The 23,193-nt window shown below is 38.8% G+C and overlaps 1 long non-coding RNA gene across 1 annotated transcript; it reads left to right on the forward strand.

Annotated features, from left to right (window-relative positions):
• Positions 1–1,879: 1,879 nt before the first annotated feature.
• Positions 1,880–12,857, forward strand: LOC122843696. The gene is made up of 3 exons (XR_006372755.1): positions 1,880–2,096; positions 4,685–4,875; positions 10,270–12,857. It is a non-coding gene; the product is annotated as an uncharacterized LOC122843696 (long non-coding RNA).
• Positions 12,858–23,193: the final 10,336 nt, after the last annotated feature.

Raw genomic sequence — 23,193 nt, forward strand, 5'->3', positions numbered from 1 at the left:
ACTTTAAGTGAAAAACCACCGTATGTAACAGAAATGAAAGATTGTGTATAATTAATCTGTATAGTGTGTTTTATGTAGTGCATTGAGTTACTGAATGTAACTTTTTAACATTCAAGTTGAAAAATCTGTATTTTTGAATTTCCATTGAGATTATTCCACTTCTTCTCCAGTTGTGTATATGGCAACTGTGGATCAGTGGATAGATCTGTCAGCTTGAGAAAACGGTAAGTTCAACTGACAAGCAAGACATGCTTACGAAGTGGAACTGGTTGAAAGTGGTTCTAGTTTAAAGCAAATTGAGTAGTCAGTGTGACTACAAAAGGGTCACCTGCTAACCACAAGATGAAAACATGTTTTATACATATATGATGAAATACGATATTTGGTGGAGTTTCTGCACAATAACCTTACATAAAAGGAAGGAATTGGAATTTTTCATCATAACATACACACACCAACTACTTAGTCAGGTAGACCTCAGTACTGCTTTGCCTTCAGAACTGCCATTATTGATGGCTTTAATTCTACTATATTTTGAAAACATTCCCCTGAGATTTAAGTCTGTAGCACCATAAACTTGTTGTACATTTGTCAGTTGGATAATTATAGTGTAAATCTTCCATTCCACCATACAGGCCCTCAGTGAGATCTGATTTGAGATCTGGTTGCCATGGATGCCATTACTCATTGTTTGAAATGTAGCCATCAGAAGATGGCCACACTGTGGTCAGAAAGAGATCAACATTATCCGCAAGTTAGCCAAAGCCATTTAAACCCTGCTCAGCTGATATCACGATAAGACAGAATGGACCCATCCTTTAATGTGTTTTAAGTCTAATTCTAACCCAAACATCTGGATGCAGTAGCTGAAATGAAGACATGTCAGAGCAGGCAATGTGTTTCCAGTGTGTTATTGTGTAACTTTGGTGAGCCTGTGTAAATCGTAGCTTCTGTGGTTTGTTATTAGTGGATGAGAGAACATCCTGTGTGGTCTGGCTTGTTTACACTTGTTTAGTCTTTCTTTCTTTCAAAACAAGTTGTGTTTGGGGAGATGGCCTTCTGTATACTTACTGTTTTCCTTTTCAACTGAGATCTGACATCAATTAGGCATCTTGGTCCACACAACAGATGCCCACTGGATGTCTTCTCTTTTTAGGACTACTCTTTATAAACTCTGGAGATGGTTATGTGCACATAGGAGTCTCAGCAGAATAGCATTTAAATTTTGGTCTATTTTGTGTCAAATAATCCACTTCTGTTTAAATTTAGTTCTATCATTTACCAGGTGATACTAAGTAATAGCAGAATTTGACTTGTATTTGTAAAAACACCTGTTTTATTTATGAGTTTATTATTTGTTCTGACAAATTTCTCTGGGCTTTTGGATGAGAAAGGCCCACATTATGACACATCCTTTACCTTACTTGCTTATTAGTGGGTGGCTTCAAGGTTGCTTTTCCTCGTATTCATCAGTCAGTATTAGTTTAATCTAACGCTGAGACCAATCAGAAGTTATATTATCACCTTCTCATTTGTCATCAAGACAACCCAACACCAACGTTAGATTGACATCCTTATTGACAACTTCAAAGTTTCCTCAGCAGTCTTTTCTGGTACCGTGATCTTTGATGTCACAGCATTTCTTAAATCTTATTGGACAATGAGAATCACTATCATTGGATAATATTGGAATAGCTGTATTGACATCCTTGTATTCGCACTCTGCGCATTAAACGTTTCTTTTTTTATTTTATTTTTAGAGTTAGCATACTCACTGGCTATCTCAGCGAGTATAACTCCCTCGCTTATGCTTCTACTGGAAATTGTTGCGGAGGGTATTTTGAGGGAATTCAGAAAGAAGGAGCTGGAGTGAAACTGGATAGTTCGAAGAAGCATCGGGGCGGGAGAGAGAGGCTGTGTGTCTGTGCGAGTGCGCACCTTTGGATAGGCTGTAACAGAAGAACTCAGGCAGACACAGGAGCAGGGACCGTGAGAGGACAGGAGAGACGACACAAAGGGGTTTGGACAGACTTAACGCCAGAAACAATATACAGCAAAAGAGATGAGCGGCGACTTTCATTCACATCTTTCAGACGGTAGGTCCTTTTTACACCGTATATATATGTATACGATTTATTTCAGATTTCAACAAGGTTACGTTTGTTCGTATTTAAAGCAGAAATGTCTGATGACATCATTTCTAAACTACATTTTTTCCCCCATTTTTTTATTTACTGACTTCAACTTTGGTGGTCTGTACCTGAATAAATGTGGAAATTATAGTGTGTCTAGTTTCCGGTTTCATATTTATATTAGCATGATATGTATTTGTTCCCCTCAAGTTTAACTATCTCTATCCGGATGCGTGCGCTCATGAATTAGTGGATGGATGGAGATGGCAGCTGTCACCAGAGACTGGCCAGCTATTAAATCATCGGAACGTATAGCGCTTACAGAAACTGATGGAGTAAGGTACTGTGAAGGATTGCTCTTCACTTTGTCGGCCAGTAAATCCTCTTTATCAGGCTATGTCAGCGCTCACAAATGATTGAAATAGAGCGTAGCTCGCGGATGAAGGGATTCGCCCTCACTGCAGGTTTAAATTGACTCTAAAGGAGGGTCAGACTGGGGGAGGGAAATACACACGCACACACCTAAACCCAGGCAGGAAAGCTGGAAATGATGATGAGAGCGTGACCACATCCCCAGTCGGTGTAGTGTGAAGCGCCTCTAGAAGGAAATCGCTCCAGGACTTGAGACGGAAAGTAGTTTTCTTTCCTCTCAGTGACACGGATGTGTCGTTAACGCATCCAGTGCCTTTTAAAAGAAACGACAAAGTTCAGCAAACCACAAAGTTGAATTTGCTTTATTTTGATTATGCCACAGACAGAAACAAAGCAGTGTATACTTTTGAAGTATAAATAGAAATCTGAAATGTCTTGTTCATTTGCATTCCAGTCCCTACTAATCATACCTAAAACACTGAAAGCCATCAGAGAAGCAGAACAGATCCATGCTACTTTGGAGGAGCTGCAAAGATTCACAAATGTTCAGGTGGGAACATTTGTTGACAGGACAATTCTTAGTTGTGTACTCTGTACATTTGACTTTTATCTAAAAATGAAAAATAGAAACGTGAAAGAAGATGCTCTGATAAGTGGAGACTTTGAACTTATCCGTCTACATGCAAAACTCTGTGGGTGCAATAAAGGTATGATTGCACATGACTCTTAATCTGTCGTCTTGGGGTTGGTGGCAGTATAATCCAGTGGAGTTCTCTACAACAGGCCCCTCAGATGTGGTCTGTGTTCATGAATTCTCTGCATGGACGTCTTCATCCAATCTACCTGAGATTGAGCTAGTTTGCAAAGAATCATGAGTAAATCTCTAGCTGTGCAATACTTTAAATGCCATAATCAGTAGAGTCTGACTCTACCTTGTCTCTTTTGTCTTGCACTTTTTTCAGTTAATCTTGTAATGTCAAATGATCGCTTTCATTTTTACATTGTATCTTTTTCAGTAAAGACCGGTTTATCATTTAACTTATGCTCATATTTTCCAATGTTACTGCTCCTCCTGTGTCTTTTGTAGCTTTCGTGACCCTTTCTCTCCCAGTGTGATATTTCAACCACAGATTGAAGTATCCATCCATCCATCCATTTTCTGGTCACCCTTGTCCCTAATGGGGTCGGGAGGGTTGCTGGTGCCTATCTCCAGCTGCGTTCCAGGCGAGAGGCGGGTTCACCCTGGACAGGTCGCCAGTCTGCAACACAGAGACATACAGGACACACAACTATTCACACACACACTCACAACTAGGTAGAATTTGAAAATTTAGAATTGAGAGCAGGGACCCACGCATGCACAGGGAGAACATGCAAACTCCATGCAGAAAGACTCCGGGCCGGGAATCGAACCCAGGACCTTCTTGCTGCTGCAAGCCAACAGCTCTACCAACTGCGCCACTGTGCAGCTCCCCAGATTGAAGTATCTGTGGTTGAAATACTTTATCCACTTAACCTGTGATGCCTCTTTATTTTTCTGGTATTCCACTGTTTTTCTTTCTCTCTCTCTGGGTTGCTCTGTCGCAGTGGGGTTCTCCTGTTTCAGTTTACGCCTTATTGGTTTTATGCTCTGCATTCAGTTCTGTGAGTCTCTTCTGCAACCTTTTCACTATTATCATCCAAGAAACTATTTCTACATGATTTTGCCTTCCTCCTCCCTCTATTTGGGTTCTTTAGCAGCCACAATACATGACACTTTGAGACACATGCCAAAAGACTTAAAGCTGTAATTGCAGTGCAAGGTAGTTCTAAAAAGTGTTGATTGTAGGGGACTCAAATGCACCACTATTTGGTATTAGTCTGTCATATATGACATTGACAAAAATAAACAGAATTTTGTGGCTTTGTTCTCTGCAAAAATGGCTCAACATCACACTTACCCTGAAATTATGATGAGCAGCATAACAGGTTGTCAGGTTACCATGAAATTTGGAGCACTTTGAAGAAAAAAAAAAAAAAACTGGACATCTTTGATGTGTGTATGTTTAAAATGAGTGAAAGGGGATTTTTGAAGTGGATGATGGAGGCTGTACCCATGACTGTGCTATTGACACACTCACAGGGTCATAACCCGGATAAGGCAGGACTAAGAGGGCTCTTCTTTCTTCTTTCACCAGCAGAAAGAGAAGAGGCACCCCCAAAAGTGTCGTGTCAGCATTTGCAGGGAAATGCCAGTCTCACTATTAGCCGCAGCAGCAGCAGCAGCCACAGAGTCAGCTGTCGCCTCTGAAACGCAACACCACCTCCGATTGTGCTGAGAGAGCTCAGAAGAAAAGGCCCAGCGCTGCTCTGCCTAAATGCATGTATTTGTGTGAGTACACTCAGTGTCTTTGTGATGACTTTTCTCGCTCAGCCAGTCATGCAGCTATTACAACCTGAGGGTCCCCTTTAGTTGGTTTTCTCCTGCATACTGATGCGAATCACAGTTATTCATCCGTCTGAGGTCATTCCCCTGCAGAGCTATAACTTTCTGTATATTGCCTGGAACACTGGTGGGTTTATTCCGTAATGAGTGTAATTTTGCATTATACAAATTAACAACAGCTAATGTTCAGTGTTTTTCTTTTCTTTTCTTTTTTTTTTTACTAATCAGATTTTCCTAGAAATCGACTTATTGAAGTGTTTCTCATTTTTTACTTAGTGTCTGAGAGCGCAAGTTCTTCAGATGCAATCTACTTGGGATGCAATTATCACAGAGGAGAGGGACAAGGTCAATGCTTTACTTGATCGGAAAGGATTCTTGTCTATGTGCAGCTTGGAAGTAGTCCATACTTTACTAACATCTGAATGTTGGATGATTATCCAACATTCAGATGTTAGTCCCAGTATATAATCTTTCACCTTCTGCCTGATTTACACAGTAATCAATAGCCGGAGGCCTTTAAGTAGCTTTTTTCCAAAGCAAATCTTCAAGAATAGTATCATTTTATGTTCAACATTTGAAGTGATTACCCCATGGAGACTAGTTGTGAAGAAGGTCGAGTCACTTCAAGTGTTACTGAAAGCTGCACATCTAAAAACATAAAATATTTCATTTTTTTGTCCAGCGTTTTCTTTTCTTTGTGAAAAAATGTGAACACTACCTAAGTTTTTCCAGTTGTCTGGCCTTGTTACATATTTCCCTTAAAGTATATTTTCCCATTGAACACCAACTTTGGGTACAAGAGGATGAGTGTTTCTGTCTTTCTGAACAAGGTGTGTGTCTGTGTGTACATCACTCTTTGAGCTGTGCACTGGCTGATGCATCAGTGTGCTCGAGCTTGAGTTGCTGGTACAGAGTACATTTTCCATTCAGAATATTAAGAAAAACAAAGGCGTTCTACAAAGAGTGGTTCCTCAAATAGGATATTCCCAGCATAAATAACCTAACACAATGGTGAGGAATTCACAGGAGAGCCAAGACAAGAGACAGAGGGGAGCAATTGTGGCATGCAACTTTGCCTACATCTTTCTAAATCCAGGCATAGTGTTTATTTAGGTAGCATGCACTATAATGGACCGCGACAGAGGGGAGCAATTGTGGCATGCAACTTTGCCTACATCTTTCTAAATCCAGGCATAGTGTTTATTTAGGTAGCATGCACTATAATGGAGTAATTTAAAATTTTTGATGGAGGTAAGGATTGCGTGTTGAAAATACTGAATGACTGATGGAGGATTTTCTTCTTAAGGGTTGGTCCAGTTGACCGAGTGAGGACAGGTTTGCTTGGAGATGGAGACAAGATGGCAGATCCTTCAGCCAGGCACAACTTTCTGCCAATACTATTAATCCCCTAGACAACATGTTTGATTTTTTTTTACAGCTACAAGTACACAAACAGCATGTAAAGCAGCAATAATGGCCCTTCCCTTACCTTGTATCAACATCCGCACTGACTGATTAGGATGCAAGTTGAAACGGATAAAAACCACAATTTTATCCTTGTATTAAAATTCACTGTGAGTGATCAGATCATTCTTGGCTGCTTTACATGTAAAAAAAATATCTCAGTGATATGTTAAACGAGCAACAAACAGAACATCAAAATACCCAATGATGATTTGTAATCATTTAACCTACATTATTACTCAGACATCAACAAAAAGGAGAGTAGATAACGTAGGACTTAACCGAGATCAACATCTATGCACAGTCATCAGAACAAAGTAGCCAAAACATTGTACTCAAGTAAGAGCACTACTTCAACATATTTTTACTCAAGTAAAAGTAAAAAGTAGGTATCCAAGAAATGACTGAAGTGAAACAGTAATTGTTAAAAGACAATGCACCAAAAATCTGGAACAAACTTCCAGAAAACTGTAAAACAGCTGAAACACTGGCTTCCTTTAAATCTCAACTAAAAACCCACTTGTTTAGAGCTGTATTCGAAACGTAATCAATTGCAAATTTATTGACGGAATCTGACTTGATATCGTTTTTATTGTTGATTCTATGTTGCATTGTATTTTTTGTGTTTGATTTGATGTAAAGCACTTTGAAATGCCTTGCTACTGAAATGTGCTATACAAATAAAGTTTGATTTGATTTGATTTGAAAAGACACCTCAAGTACTCCGTGACTAATCATAACATCTGACTTAATATTTAAAAGTGATCCAATCAAATAGAAGAAAAAAATATAAAGATGTGTGCAAATGCCATTCTTGTGAAGACTAAAATCAATCTTTGTCAGTGTAAACCCTATGAAAGTAATACTTACAGTTTATAATGCAGTTGAACTACAGGAGGGTAAAGTATGTGCAGTCACAATATATTATATTTATTGTATCTTCTTGGTCTCCGAATGACACAACAGACTCAGCGGACAAAAAATAACATAAAAACAACAAAACTAGTGTACAAGAAAAAAATGCTGGAAATAATGCACTTCACAATTTTTACTCTTTTATTTACAAGACTAATAAAAAAATAAATAAAACCATGAATCATTGTCCTTCCCCTTCTCAATCCTGCACTACTTTATGTTGGTCTATCACATAAAACACAATCCCAATAAAACATACTAAGATTTGTGGCTGCGCCGTGGAAATTCTGAAACATTCAAGTACCTTTGAAACACACTGTAAGATCAGGAGAAATCACCACTGCCTATAAAGAATAATGCTGTTATCTGTTACAGATAACTGTTTGTCTGTTTGCCATTTATCTTCCAGTTTGAATTTGTTTTCTTCTGTCTTTGCTCCACCAAATTAATCCTGTTATTTCATGAATGAACGTGAATCTCAGACTGAACAGGAGCAAGACAGGGGCACAGGCGTTATGTAAATTTGGAAAATTGAGTTTGCTTCTTTCTCTTAGAACTATTTCCTCATGTATGTTGGAATCAAACCGTGCGGGCTGAATTTCCTCATCTGCATGCATGAATTCTGCCTCTGTATCTCACTGCAATCAGAGGAGCCAGGCCATTGTTACCACTGGCACAATGCACCATTGTCAGCTTCCTTTTGTGTGAATCTTTGAATAGGGTGGAATCTTCTATAAGGGGATGCACAGTGCTCACAATTGCTGCAGTTCACTGTCTGATCATTGTCCTTCTCACAGAGCAAAAGCTCTATTTATTTTTAACCATAATCAATCGTTTAATAATTGCTTTTCCCAGTGGGATTGAAAGGCATTGCCTCAGCAATGGAAGATTTTTTTTGTTATTGCAAAAATTCTGTTTTTGGTGATTGTTCTGTAGAGTTTGATCGCAGAAATGTGAGATTTGATGTCCTTTAGATTTGAGCTATTAATCAAAATTTCATTTTGTCTTACCATTGCAAATGCATCTAAAATCAAATTCAAAATCCTCTCAAAAACATCCACATGCCTCACAATCTCAGCTCTACATTTTACTTCCAAATTATGTTCCCTCTCTTGCATTTTTGATAAAAGAATGGGTTGCACGAACGGCATTTTGTCCTTGGTTCTCTAGTCTCGCTATTTTTTTATTTTTTTTTGGACACTCTGTCCTTCATCTCCTTTTCATCTGTCCTCTGAGTTCATATCCCTGTGGTTTCAAATCTAGGTTGGAGCCATTTTCATGCACTGAACTAGGCGGGAGGAAAAATAGTCGTGTAATTGCTTCGCCGTACAGCGTCGTGAAATCAGAAGCCTGGTTTTAACCCGTCAGGCTGATGAGAGCGTCTTTGATAGGGCTGGAGGATGGGATAATAAAGCACAGCACAGCTGTAATTTTTGAAGAAATGTCAGGGGGAAAAATCATTTTGGTCTTTTGACATTCCCTTTGCCTATCTGCAAAAGGAATGTCATGCAGTCATGACATTTTTAGACCTTTGTTAATGATACACAAACTTAGAGTTCACTAAGCTTTGACCTTTTAATGGCTGTTACATTACAAACTCCCTTAGAGATAGCAACAGACAATCACAGAGAGTAACAAGAGGTTTTGGGATGTTCTAGATGTTCACCTTCTAGTTATTTAATAGCTAGATCAAACTATGTTAATGGACTCAGATATCTCAGTCTCCTGAAGTCCAGTCAGAAGGATGGTTTCTATTGCTTCTTGTTAGACAAAGATAGAGGTTTAACAGATGTACAACTTGTAATACCTAATGGTAATCTCAAGGTAAAGTTTGGGAGGAAAGGAAAGGTGAATAAAACCAAAGAATAAATTTGACTTTGCAGAACTAATTGGCAAGTGCCTACGGTAAATCAGGCATAATGTTTTACTTTCTCTGAACTAAAGAGATTCCAAGATTCCGTCTTTCTTTCCTTCTCTCTCTCTCTCTCTCTCTCCCCCTCTGTTTTAGCTAGAGAGAAGTTTTATTTCAGCAAAGGATATATCTGGGAGAATGACTCTGGTCTGTGTCCCATTGTGGATGTTCAAATGCTTCTCACTTTGGATTCAGACCCGTTAAAAAACAAAACAAAATCCAAATCACCAAAATAACGATGTAGGATTTTTACCGGCCTCCAGGCTACCATTGTTGACTGCAGCTCTTTTAGGTCTTACAAACATTCAGATTTGGATGTGAAATAAATTGTAGCTGTGATTAATTGTAAGGTTTGTCAATGATATTTTAAAGGGACCTGGTGAAAAGCTGTTCAGTGAATTGAAAGGTCTTAGGTTTTTTTGGGCACTACACTGACTTATCTATGAGACCAATGGACAGTGTATCCATTGGTTTGGTTTGCCCAAATACCAAAATTTTACATTAGCATTCAGTTTCTTTCCAATGCGTATTGCATACCTGTCATGACAATTTAATCTTTTTTCCAATGACATGCACCGATTCCACCGCAGGGCTTCCGAACAGACATATCTCTGTGGGCCTGAGTGACTGGCAGTTATTAACCTTCTAGTAAAGCAATTTAGGCCAGAGGAGCGTTTTTCTCTAGCTGTCGAGTGCAGTGAATATAAGACGTAGCCAGGAATGCGAGGACCCTCATTGAAAGGTGAAAAAAGGTTATTTTTATTCGCCAATGTGGAGTCTGTGGAGGTGCAGTGCTCCATTTGGCTCTCTCTTCATTGCTTTCATTCACTCTCCATTAGGATTTTCCTTATGTTCTAGTACTTTATGTTCATTTCCTCCCCTCATTGGATTGTCATTTCTTTCTCTTTCTGCACCTCCAAAATTTCCTCATCTTATTCCCATGTCTCTCTAATACACAATCCATTGTAACCGACTTTATCTGGCGTCCCTTCCCGCACCCCTCCCCTCAAATTTGTTTCCTCTGTGACCCCCTGTTTTCCTCTTCACAGTGGATCTGCTGTCCAGGTCTGAAGGTGACTCGTTGGCTGAGCCAGAGGCTGCAACACAGGACATGGGTCCTGCCTCTTCCTACCACTCGTGTCTTGTGTTGCAGCCAGTGGAGCTGCCTGCTTTGACTGTCTGCCACTCTGTCTGCCCTACTGATGATGGATTGAGTCTCTGGAACATAGGAATCCTATCAAGTCACAGACTTTCTGACCAGAATCCTCACTTCACAGCTGCTCCTGTGTCAAATTACAATACATATATTTTTTTTATTAATCAAAAATCTGTCCTGCTCTAAAGAGGTAATAAAAGTATCATATGTTGGATTTTTGATCATAAGAGTGCCCTAAAAGTACATTTGTTTTCATAACATAGGGGTCTTCTAGTGCAGGGGTGGGCAACTCCAGGCCTCCTGCAGGGCTGTCTCCTGCAATTTAAATCAAACATGCTCCCTACAACTATTGCCATTACTGATAAAGAAATGAAATGAGTCAACATGTAAAGCATTTGGTAATGAAATTAATGTTTTAATGAAAAATGTTTCAAACTTTTCATTATTTTAATTTGATTCATTTGAAATATGTCTTAACATATTTATTGCTGCTGTTCCTTTTGGTACTCGGCATAAAAATATAAGGTTATTAACACACACAAAAAAAGAGATCTTGTAATCATTTTGAAAAATCTAATTGTATCATGCTGTCTTGATGCTTTGGACTCTGTATTTTGTTTCTTAAATTCATTAATTTCTTTACTTTTTTTTGTTATTCAATAAAAGCATATTTTCACCAGGAGACCACCTTTCACTTGCTTATGTTTGTGTACTCAGCATCTAAACATGAAACATCAAAAGTCCTACTCAGGAAATCTAGAAAATAAGTTGTTTTCTTCAAGCCAGAATTAATTTCTTGCAACCCAAAAGGAAAATGGAAAGCACTTAATATGAAGGTCTTGGAAACCGTACACACTGCCCTCAAAAGGCTATAGGGGAAGAAGCCACTTGTTGTAGACATCTTGGACAATATTGCAATCCAGGCCTCAATGATCACAACAACAGACTTTGCAGAAGGTCACAGTTTCTTTTAAAATCTTTTCTTCTGAGAAATATAAGGACCTACAAGGCATAGTGAAAGAATCTGTTGCCATGTTCCTCATGCTTGGAGATAAATCCCTCTTTATGAGCATCTGTGGGGGGAAGAGATCACAGAGTTGTCGCGCATCAGGTGTTCCTGCTTTACCGGTTCAACTACACAGTAATATAGGATCGCTCCTTTATTACTGTGTAGTTGAACCGGTGAGAGTGCACATAGTTTAGACTATGAAGCTGTCATCAGTGTTTGAGTCGGTCACTAGATTCAAAGACATATCTGCGTGTGAAATTACGCTGCTTTCAGTCTCACTCAATTTAAATGGTTTACAATGAGAATAAAAAAAGGAAGCTGAGCAAAGCCAGTATTGAGAGACTTCTCAGAAACACACTCTGTTATTTACCAGAACATAAATCAGAAGTTAACAAGTTTTTGCCATAGACCTCCTGTTTTATCTTGAGGTAGATCTTCATCTAGATAAACAACAGAACATCTAAACTGACATTATTATAATAAGAATATTTGTGGTTTGTTGTGCTAGCAGGGCTAACAGCAACTACCGGGGAATTTTCTTCACTTTTTTGCAAGTTGTTTCTGCTGGTTTCACTGTTTACAACCCAGACGCAAGTGGTTAGCACAACCCTCCCACCAGCATCACTAAAGCTCCCGTGGAGTGTAGTAAGGCCTGCAAGCAGAGACTTCCTGTGCAAACAGTAATGATTGTCTCAGCGTCTGGGACATGACAAGATGTTGTGATTACTCTCAGCTTTTATGCATGTCTTTGAATAAATGACACACGAAGAAAAGAAATGTGAGAAATGTTGTTTCATGTTTATGAAATAACTTTGTACCAGAACCCATCAAATGTTTCAAATGAGAGAACATTGATTTTATTTTACTACCATGAACTACTGCATTAATAATAATAAAAATAAACATTTTAAAAGTGAGAACAGTTAGGAAAACTTTACCTAATCTCATTCACATGGAATAATTTTATTTATGTTAGTCCATAATGCACTATTGCAATCTATACCATTTTTAGATTTGGAAAGATGGTATAGATCTGCAGTTTTATTGTTGTTTTTAAAAATGAATGCTTCAAGTGGGGCTTCTACTTCACAATTACACACTTTGTGTTGGTACATCACAGACATGTCCAATGAGAAGTCATAAATGTTAAAAATTTTAGGTTTTGACCTGACAATATTGTCATGATGTCAGTATATTGAGGTGTTGTGTTGTTTTTTTTGTGTGTTTCATATGTGTTTCCTGTCAAATGTCAGATTTTATTTATTTTGTTCTCCAATTCTCTCTCTCTGTTAATTTAGCCCTTGCTTGTCACCCGTGTCCGCAGATTAGTTATTCTCCTCACATGTTCCCCATAGTATTTAAGTTTGAATTGCGTCATTATCTGGGCGGGATTCTTGTCTGGGTACTTTGTATGTTAGTGTCTCTCTAAATGTAACCTCCCCTTGTCCTGAGTAAAGAAAATAAAAGCAAGATGCCACACCGCCGTCTACCTTCTGGTTCATCTTCACCTTTAAAGACTTGTTTCTTGACAAATATGTCAAAAAACATTTGAAACTGTTGCATTATGTGCACAAAGCACACAAGTTAAACTTGGTTTAACTATGCCAAGTAAAGCAATTTCTTTTAGCTAAGAGTAAGGAAAGCAGCAGACTGAAGGAGTGTATGCCAAGGGAGGGACTTGCCAGAGGTGTCACTTTCTGCTATTTCAGATATTTCCGCAGTCAGAACACTGATGACCATGAGGAGAAATATACTCAGTTTTGTGCACTGAGAAACAGAAAACACCCTGAACCTGAAAGAAAAAGATTTTCTTTCAGCTTGTGACCAGATCATTTGATAATATTCTGCAGTGGCTCAAACTTTAGACCGAAAACTGTCACTGTGGACCGGATAATAATCGGCTGGATGCGCATAATCGATTTCAGCATTTTAAATGTACTCAGAGATGAAAGAGTGGAGAGGTAGGTCTCGTAAAGTCCAGCTTGCTCATTGTGATGAAGGATCGCCAATACACATCAGGCTCACTTTGAGAATAGAGTATGCAGGTGGCAAAGTAATCAATTCCTTACTCCTGTTCCAGGAGCTGTAGATCTATTCTCACACCCAAGGTCATAATGGGATTTTAGTTGCAAGGGGTCACTTGGGGGAGCGCATGGGAGACAGAAGAAGAAGGTTAAAGAGTGTGGAAAAGAGCACATTCTGCATTAATTATGCCCTACCTCTTGCATGACTTTGTAGAATTGGAAGCACCTGGACTCCTTTCAAAGACCCTGAGCATTTAGTAAGATACTCAATGTGCCAGGACTCACAGCAGGACTCATTTAGCAATGATAAGTTCTTGAGAAACCCAAAAGACAGGAAAGAAGAGGGTTTAAGTGAAGCCTTGAAAGATTAACATAGACATGCAGCAGCAAACTAAAGTGAGAGAAGAAGAATTGTACATTAGAGTAAAAGGGTGAAAGACTCTCCTCATTCTCCCTGAAGGAGGAGAAAAGAGTGTTAGGGGATGATTTATTAAAACTGGGAGAGGCGGCACCTCAGTGACAGCTGACAATTTTGACAAATTTTCCAGCGCTGTGAGTGGCACTGGCACTGCCTTCAATAACATAGAAAGCTGAGACTGAGTGCTTAGCAGAAATGTTCAGAACAGGGTTTAGTCATTTGAATGTGAAGGTCTCTTAGGTTGCACTTACCCTGAAAACACAAATCCTCTCCGTAATCATCCCGTTGGCATTGCTCCATTTTAGTAAACAAAAGAGAAGCAAGGTTTCAATCAAGTGGCATTGTTTCTACTCTTGCTAGCCCTGTGATTATGCAAGTTGGCCAAGCGAGCTTATTCAACTGCTGTGCAGTGAACAATGCGAGAAAGATACTCTAACAGTTCTTTTGAAGCCGAACAAGCACTTTGAGAAGGGAAAAGAATATGGAGCATTTTCAATCATTGCTGTGTCAGCGCCATACAATACAACTAATATATGTGTCACAATGTGAGCTTTCAACAGGTGTTTGGTGCTGGGCTCTCTAAAGAAGAAAAACATAGGTTTTAACGCAGCTTACCAAGAAATCTACTGAGTACAGGCCATGCTTCATAAAATGCCTAATATTAATAAAAAGGAAACACCCCCCCATTCTGGCAACAATTCTTTTTTTTTTATGGATAAAACCGACTTTTAGTAATTTAGTGGTTGTTGAAAGGACGATGCCAACATAGAATTTGAAGATATTACATACATATTACAGCAGAAGTTGAGCACTAATTGTTTTTCATTTGAAGGATGTCAACTGCAAATAGAAACACTGCTGCCTCCAGGAGTTCAAATGTCTGGCCCAAGACAAGATGAGGCAGGGCATCACTCGAGTCTGGACACGGTGAAGAAAAAACATGGAGCCAAAGAGCAAACTATTCGGTTTACTGGATCCTAGATGGAGGTTTGGTGTAGAGCAGCTGCTCCCCTGCTTTCAAATGAGTCAGCCGAGGTGGTTTGGGCAGCCGATCATGATGCCTACTGGAGGTTTTCCAGATACTACAAGGAGACCGAAAGAAACGGCACAGGTGCAAAATGTGGAACCCATCTTATATAGTTTCATTATAGACTTTGATATGTTACAACTGTCTATTTTTATTAACTCTAATGATTGTTATTGATGTAACATCAATTAATAAAAAAGATTTCCGTGACAGAAATGTTTTGCTACGGACGACACAATAATGCAGAAGTCTGTTGGCTTGACAGTTGTGAAGCAGTCAGTCATTAACGCCTTTTCACAAGGAGGGTAAGACGCAAGAGGTTATTGTAAAACACGGTGTTTTGTACACAAGCACATGTGGAAAGATCAGTGGAAAGAAAACGTGGTAGAAAAAAATAACAGGGATACAAACTATAACAAGAAGATGATATAGCAATATGCTTCGTTTTCTTGCGTGTCAGCTTCTGCTTAGTCAAATCTCATGTTGCTACTACGTGTGTGATTTAATTATGTTCTTGAATTTTATTGTTTTGAACATCACTGTGTGAGGAGCGCCTGTAAGTCAAGTGTCAGATTTTATTCAAATGTGTTTGTGTTTCTTTGTGACTTCATACAAGTCAGAAATATTTCAAAAGAGGCATTTCAGACAGTTCAATCCTCTCTGTTGGAAAGAAAATCTGTCTTTAATGCAGACTTGGGACTTTGGATGTTTTGCACACAACAAACCTGTAACACAGAGACAATAGATAGAAGGAAGCAATCCAAAAAAGCACCACATTACCTTTCTAACTAATGGCGACCTGGAGCTTTTTAAAATCCAAGGATAATCAACTACTATCAATGATATTTGAGTTTCATTACCTGTTCACACAGATAAACCTTTTCATTATGTAATTATCCCACAGCAGATTTTGCTTCACTATGTATGCATGTGTGTGTATGGAGGCTGGCCTTGAAAGGTTTATCTGTTGGAGAGATTTAGATCACTGTTTTTTTTTACAGCAAATACCCTTCTATGTGGCACAGAAACAGCCAGATATTCAGTGATTTATCTGAAAGCTATTGTAAGGTGCCAGAGTAAAGCACTGGTAGGAATGAAAATCAGCCTCGCTGGGCTAAATGTTACAATTTGGGGTTTTATTTAAATCTTGTATTTCATCAGCATTTGATACACCATCAGATAAATCTGACTCAACTCTCCTCCTGGATTTGATGAACTGATTAAAAACCTTTCCACATCCGAGGTGATGTCTTGTTGCAACAGAGAACTAATATGCTTGAGCTTCAGTTTGCAGACTGAACTGATTTAGAGCCAAAGGTTTCGCTTACAACTCCTTAATTCTCCACAGAAAGCTATCCAAACACAAAGAAAACTACTTATTTTCTTTTGCTATACAGAGGAATAAAATCTAATTTTTTTCCCCCCTCAAATCACATCTAAGGAGAACTCCAGTAAAACTCTAAGTGTAGAGTTAAGGCAGACATAAAACAGCCTAACTGGTTCATACGAAGCAACAAAAACAAGAAAACTTCCACTGAACAAGCAAACCAAACAATATTTTTTCTTATACCATTTTTGCATCCAATCTTCTAAAGTCTGTTATTCTGCTTTTAATTATAATCTTTATTTTCTACTTCTTAATAACTTTTTATATGTGTTTTAATGTCTAACTCTGTCTTAGAAAATTAGAAAAAAAATCATTGGATTTGGTTTAACGGTATGTTTTGCTGTTATGTTCTCTAAAAAGTGTTTGTTTTTTAGCCATTGTGTGAGATATATCAAGGTTTTTTTTGTGTGTGTAATAAGAAATATTTTCCCTTTCATTGGGGATAAGGTTAGACATTGTTGGGTGTTTTGTGCACAGTAAGGCACAGTGGAAAGAGAGATGAAGAAAAACAAATAAAGTCCCAAAAGAATTGCTGATGTAAATCTGTTGTATCAACAGACAAAAAAAAAAAAAGAAAAAGTTGTAGATAAGATTTAAAAATATTAGTGTAGGCAAGTAAGATGCTGAGGAGACAGATGTGAAAAACACAGAGAGTAAACAGGGCATTGGAGGAGAAGCAGAGGACAGGAAGAGTGATTTCATCTACAGAAGATGGAAAATGAATCTCCAGCTGACGGCAGATAGAGGTCAGTTGATGATAAGTTTCCCTCTCTCTGTCCTCAGAGGGAGTATAGACCATTGCTGAGTTATCAGCTGCCAATCCCTCTCCTCAGGTCCCACAGACAAGGTGACCTTCTTTGATCAGCCAGCTGGTGGCAGCGAGCTGCAGAATGCTGACAGTGACAGGTGTTCACTTTCAGCTCCCGGCTTCCACCGGCGCGCTCTCATTATGGTTTATTCATCCACTCTGAATTCCCACAAACTTTTAAAAGGGTAAGGAGGTCCCCTTCGGGGCAGACATGAATCAAGCGTTCTTTCACCTACAGTGATCCTCACAGGGTCGTAGAGAGCGCCGGCCCGCAAAGTACATTCACCGTGAGAAAAATCATCACTGCTGTCGCTGAGCTAACAATGAGAATCTCGACAGCTCATTACGTTCACTCAAAAATGACAGAAGAGCAGAATTTAGTTTTATAAGAGGTTGTCCTGATGGGTTAATATGGAGAATAACTGGATCATTTCTGGCCATTTCTGTTTGGAAGAAAGAACGTCCAGCCTTCTTTTATGCTCGTAAAGATGGCAGCATAAAATAAAATATGAATTTAATGTGACCTTCCCTCTAATTTACTCGAAAGACCAAAACATTTAAAAAAACATTTTGTTTTGTTATTGCTTGTAAAACGTGATTTAGCATCATCTAACTGAAAGTAAAGCAAATGCAGTGCCCCACAAAAATAGTCACATTCCTTCAACTTTTTCACATTTTCTGACATTGCAACCACAACCTTCATAAATTTTATTAGCATTTTATCTTAGAGCCTAAAACAAAACAAAGCATTTTGTAAAGTGGAATAAAATCATACATAGTTTTCAACATTTTTTACAAGTGTAATTCAAAATTGTTTGTTATGCATATTTATTCTGCCTCCCCTGCATCAATCTATAAAAATTGTTCTTTATCCACAGCATTTGATTTTACCTTTTGTTGTCTTTTTTAAGGTCGTTGTCCTAAAGCAGGGGTGTCAAAATCATTTTTGTTTGAGGGCAAATCAAGATCAGGAATGCTCTTAAAGGGCCGGTTGTGCCAGAATGTATTGATAAAACTTGTTCACAAACTGTTGAAATATCAATGAATTCTTAAATTTAAATAATATTATTGAACATCATTTTAATCCCTCTAGGATCTTGTGATTTTTTTTACTTTTTCATTTTTTTGCAATAAAAATCAAAGTGTGGTACTAATATGAAAATATTTGCGATATTTGCACTTATTTATGAAGGTAAATATGTCTTATTACTGTACTGTATAGATTATGGACTATATAATCTGACATCAATTAAAGCTGAGGCAGCTGTTTAGTACAAGTAAGAAAGTTTTTGACAATTTTTGAAAATAATCTGCAATAAATAAAATTCTTAAACACAGTAAAGGGGGTTAAATACAGATGCATGTCATACCTAATGTTTTTACTGGTGAAAATTTGTAGTCCCCCTCCCCCACCTTGTGTTGTCAATTTACATATAGTTTCTATAAAATTAATCAAATTTTATGACTAAAATATGAATAGATGCATTGCAAAGGTGTGTGAATACCTTTGCAGTGCACTGTAATGAAAGTTTCCGGGCGTCAGCTGCTGCTGGTGTAAATTGTTTGTTTGGGATGAAGCTCTGTGTTTCTAAAGAGCAGCAGCCATGAAAGCATCCCCGTTCACCCCGGCGCTGAACGTTTCTATTGTCCGGGAGCTTTTGATTAATGGGAAATGCAGCTGAGGAACAATTCCAGCAGTGTTATCAGGAACAAACAGAGGGAAACAACGGGGCCTGGTGCTCAACGGGGGCCCCGAGAATGGGTCCCGATGCTGCCTGTATGTGTTTCAAACAACTGAGCTGATTATATCTGATGTTTGCGTTGACCCACAGGTGCATCTGTGCTCGTGCTCACAGCTGAGCTGCAGGGATTTCTGTAAAGAAAACAAACCAAAGCAACATAAAATCTCTTTTCTGCTTTACTTGGTGATTCTGCTGTGTAAAACAAAATCATTACCTGAGATGTAAAAATATGACAGCATTTAATGGCCACATTTTTGCTGGTATAAATACTTGGAACAAAAAGTGATGAATCACCTGGAGCATGAGATACTGAGGGGAGAAAGGAGCAAGTACTAACATTCAAATTCATTTTAATAGCTTCATTTTAATATCACTTAATGCTCTTTTATATTGCATACAGATGTTTTGATAATAACTGCACATTTCAAATCACTTTGTTTGGATTTTATCTACAGAGTTGTACACATATACACAAAGTGCTAATTTTGAGAAGGAAGGGGTGATTTAAAAAATGGTAGTGTGCATTTGTGTTTGTTCTTTTGCTACATATCGTCTTGGTTATGTCGCCGCCAGCTTTGCATATCTACGGCTACATGGCAGAAATATTTTTTGTCATTCTTCTTTGCCCAATAGCACCAGATCAGTTAGATTACATTGGTAGCACCCCCACATCATTATACTGCCACCATCAAATTTTTCCACGAGGATGGTGTGTCAAAGTTGAGTTTCGGATAGTTTCCTAACAAAAGGTTTTATATGTAGGCCAGAAAGTTTAATGTTGGTCTCATCTGACCATAATGCCTAAGAGTTGTTTAGCTCTTCTGTGTAGATACAACTGTGGTTCAACTGAAACCAAATAATGCTCAAATTGAGGCTCCTCTCGTGACTTAAGAAAAAAAATTTTTTGCACCAGATTTAATTTACGGATATTAGGGTACTAATTTTCATAAGTAATAGAAAAAAAGAAAATTAATTTATTTACACTAATTTACATCCTTTTCAAAATTATTTGCGCTGATGTATCATGGAGAATCCAAAGGAAATTTTGTGTGTGTGACATGTCAAAATGTGGAAGGAGTCTAACGGGCATTGACACTTTACCAGGGCACTGTAATTGCAAATACTGTTTGTCTACAAATGAAAAACAGGGATGCACCGACTATCCTGTTCTAAAAGAAATAGACAAGGCGTTCTTCCCGACACTAAGAACTTTGTCTCAGCTATTTAAGTTTGCATGTCACACAGTCTTCTGCTTTTTTCTGCTTCTGTTTTTTCTCTCGCCCCTCTCTGCCCCTATTCCCTCCCCTCTACGTCTCCTTTCCGACACCCTATCGACTCGGACTGTGAAGCAGAAGTGAAACAAACAAGTTCAACGCACACTGGCCTGAATGAGATGGGTTGCCTAGGTGACAGAGGGACAGACCTGAGAAGTCTGGCGCTGGCTGAGAGAGATTGGGGAAAACTGAGGGGGTGGTTGTGGTGTGTGTTTGCCTTTGAGACGCTCCCGCTGGGACCCCTGGCTGGCGAGGACTGACTGCTGAGTGGGCTGATTGGCACGCCGACAAACTCTCCCTCCCTCGCCTGCTCAGCTCATCTGCCTGCAACTCGCCCTCCTTCCTTCCTCGCTCTCCGACGCTGGTTTTCCTCTGGTTCTACTACAGCTGAATAAACAAGTGGACCCTGTTTTGATTATTCAAAATAGAAAAGTAGAACAAAAAGATGAATACATGCCTGGTCAGTGTAAACTGAGCGTCTCAAATCTTAGTCAAACATTTTCGTCAAGCTGAACTGAAAAGCGATAGCTCCCACTTCAGACAACCAACTCTCTGATCCGATAGATATATCATCTGATCAAACAGAAATGTTTTTTCTCCACTTACATAGTGTAACAAGCTTGTTTTTGTTCTTTTCCAAAGTTTAAATTGTCTGTGTAGTGAAGATGACAATGTTTTAGATCATTGAATACAAAATGTAGAAAGCTTTTAGTGAAGTAGTTATCAATTTGATGTGATTGGATCTCAGATTGTTTATGCTAACCCAGATTACCTCCTTCAACGTGTTTACTGTGTGCAAGCTGTGTGCTTTGGTAAGCCGCAAACAAGATTTCTTATTGCTCTCTGTCAATAGCAACTTTCTTCTCAACATGTTTCTGTAAGGGCAAGATTTCTGGGACACACAGACACATTATTTCCACCTGAATTGAGAATCTGTGCAATTTCTCCAGAGCTACCACAGTCCCTGCTTTGCCTGACCTGGCAGCTTAGGTGGTCAGTCATGTCTAGGTAGATTTGCAGTTGTGCCACATGCTTTCCACTAATAAGGTGATGCATAGCCAGCAAACTGTGAGCTGTTTAAGACGTGGGGATATTGACTTAAATTGCTTTAAGCATTTTAATAGCTTCATTCTTGACCTGTATGTCCTGTGTCTTGCTCTTAATGATGTTGATCAGTCACTCTTATTCTCTTACGAACCAACGGAAACGTCAAAGAAAAGATGGATCTGACTGAACTCATGTCACAGACAGGAGTAGTATTTGGTTCTATTGAATTTTATTTTGGGGTATCAGACAAAAGGTGGCTGTGTTTATTTGTGAATAAATTATTGAAATCCACAAGTCATTTTCCTTCCACTTCACCATAATGCACTACCTTAGGTTGGCCTATTGAACAAAGTCCTGACCTAAGACTCTGAAGATTTTAATGTAACGAGTGCTGACCTGACCAAAACACCTCATCAGATACCAAACAAGGGAAGCTGAAGCGAAACAGTGAAACAGGAGGACAAACAGACCTTCATCTGAAAAAGGTTTGCACAACAAAAAGATAAAAGGGTAATCTTAACACCAGAATCTGAGGAGAACAGATTCATCTTCTTAACAGTACATCTTATCTACGATGCCCTTCTGGCCTTGAGGTTCTGTTATCCAATTTTCTTGCTTTCCTTTAATTTTCCACTCCTCCTCTCCTCCTCTGAGTGCCTCTGTCTAAACTACTCATGGATACAGACAGAAGCTAAACACACTACTTACGCTGCAATATCTTTAACAGTCCTGTAGCAATTTAGCGTAATAATGATGGATATTTCCTCCACCTACTTCACAAAAAATGTGAATAAGTGACCTGTCCTTGTAATGACAATTACTCATCTCATCACCAAGGTCATAAAGAAACCTATAAGCGTCGCCAATGGTAGGGTTATTGTGTCTTCAGCACTGTGGCTAATTTATAAGCTAAAAGAGAGTGAGAGCCAGAGATCCATCTCTATTACATTAAAATGAGCCTGTCCCATCAATGTGACCCCCTCCTCCTCTCTCACTGATTTATTGCATGCAGAGAGTAAATGAACATCAGGCTCAGAGGACAGCTTAAGTTCATCCACACATCACTTGTTTCACCATTACTCAGCACAAGTCTGCACTCAATAAACCCAGGACGAATGTCAGCGTCTAATCTTAGAAGGTTAAATCACTCGGTTGAATAAATTGGACATCTGCAACAGTAAATATGCCTGATCTGTTTTAGATTATAATTCTATTTTCAGATGGGTAGATGAGCAGTGATTCAGGGTAATGACTGGTGTCTGTCTGGCAGATTTTCTGATTGTCCCCAGGGGAAATATAACCACCAGCATGCTTAAAGCACCAATTATTGACTTCTCTAATCAGCTTGACTGATTTCCATTAATGTGATAATCTATTACTCATATGCAGTAACAATCGGACCGGCTATATATTCACTAGATGGCGCTCTTTGCTTGAACTGTTCCATCTGGTCCCTAAGCTTTGATGGCAAGAGATCAAGCACAGACTGTTGCTGTTTTTCAGATCAGCTCAACTTGAGATCTCTGGATTTGTTGCAAAAGATTTGATGTTAACTTGCACAATAAAATACAGCAAGAAGCTTATTCCCGCTATGATCTAGTCAAAATTTTTTAAATGTCTACAAAAACCTTCAAAAATGACCGGTGCTGACAGTGAATAATTTTTATATATGCATATATTTAAACTACCCAGAGTAAGTCCGTCTGCAGTTCCCTGTCATGCGGATCGGACAACATGATCTCCCAGAGAATAATTAAAACTGGTTTCAATTTGGGAAGGAAAAAAGGAGCAGGAAAGAGTTGAAAGAATACAAGATATTGGCAGGGTACCAAGTGACACAGATGTTTGCCTAACAACAGCCTCCACTGACACATGGCACGCTATCTGCAAGCACGGTCCGGTTCTGAGCAGGAGCTAGGGAGTATGGGAAAGCAAACTCAGCCTACAATGGCAAACATATAGGGGATGACTGTGCACGACAATGTGTGTTATTACTTTTACAGTGAACCAAGAAAACAAACAAGTAAACAAACAAACAAAAAAATCCGCCAGCAAATAACAAGCCGGTAATACTGCAAATC

Source organism: Gambusia affinis, linkage group LG14, assembly GCF_019740435.1.
Source record: "Gambusia affinis linkage group LG14, SWU_Gaff_1.0, whole genome shotgun sequence".
Classification (NCBI taxonomy): domain Eukaryota; kingdom Metazoa; phylum Chordata; class Actinopteri; order Cyprinodontiformes; family Poeciliidae; genus Gambusia; species Gambusia affinis.